Source organism: Octopus sinensis, linkage group LG24, assembly GCF_006345805.1.
Source record: "Octopus sinensis linkage group LG24, ASM634580v1, whole genome shotgun sequence".
Taxonomy (NCBI): domain Eukaryota; kingdom Metazoa; phylum Mollusca; class Cephalopoda; order Octopoda; family Octopodidae; genus Octopus; species Octopus sinensis.
This window is the reverse complement of record NC_043020.1, coordinates 21087997-21089184: the sequence shown is the minus strand read 5'-3', so window position 1 is coordinate 21089184 and position 1188 is coordinate 21087997.

Below are 1188 nucleotides of genomic sequence, written 5' to 3'. Positions count from 1 at the left end.
TATTAATTATTATTATATATTTACTGCTAATAATAATAATAATAATAATAATAATAATAATAATAAGAAGAAGAAGAAGAAGAAGAAGAAGAAGAAGAAGAAGAAGAAGAAGAGAAGAAGAAGAAGAATATCTATATGAATATTCATTCGAACATTTACTCATTTATCGTATATCTCTCTATATATAAAACTGAGAATGTGTGTGTGTCTGTCTGTCTGTCTGTGTGTTTCCCTAAAACTTGAGAACTACACAACCAATTTCATTCAAATTTTATACCTGTCCGGGGAGTGTCATCGGCAAAAATTTTTTTAACTTTTTGCCTAGGGCGAACCCACAGCAATATCATATCTTCTCCACTACGATTCCCTAAAACTTGAGAACTACACAACCAATTTCATTCAAATTTTACACATGCCTTACTTAAGGTCCATGTAGTTTCATGGGCAAAAAAATGTTCAACTTCTTGTCTAGGGTGAGCCCATAGCAATATCATATCTTCTCCACTATTTTAGTATTACGTGTTAAAAGTGAAACAAAAACATTTCTCTATTTTATGTCAGATACTTTCACTTTAACAATAAAAATTATAGATAATAATAACAATTGAATTATATGTAGTAAGTAATAATTAAAATCAAACTAAAGTATAATATAATCGAAACATAACAAAAGTAAAAATAGCAATTGGTATAAAATTGCATCAATGGCTTGAACTTGAATAAGTAGTTTCACATGAATGGGAATAAATTAAAAATAAAATTAGCGTGCAGAAATGGAATAGTCCAGATGGACTATTATACATAAAGGACTATAGCTTCAACTGCGTACTGCTTTTTGATTCACCGTAAGGTTTTTTGTTATTATTATTACTGTTTAACTATTGTTATCACGTTTGTTGGTTCCTCGTAAGGGAAACGTTGTTGTGTTGCATTTGTTAAATAATTGTAAACTGTAACCAGTCCCCTTTGGGAGAAGGAGCTTTGGTTATTGTTTAAAAATTGAATTGTCTCCCTGTCTGGGGAAATCGACAATATTTTCACCGTTTACACGGAAGCATTTTCGTTAGAATGCCTTCGATAGAAGAAAGTCCAAAAATGAATTTCGCTGCAGCCGTCGGCGGGCGCGAACTCATTAAAATTAAAATGGAAGGAATACAAACCTATTTCGGATTGATCACCGACAAAGGC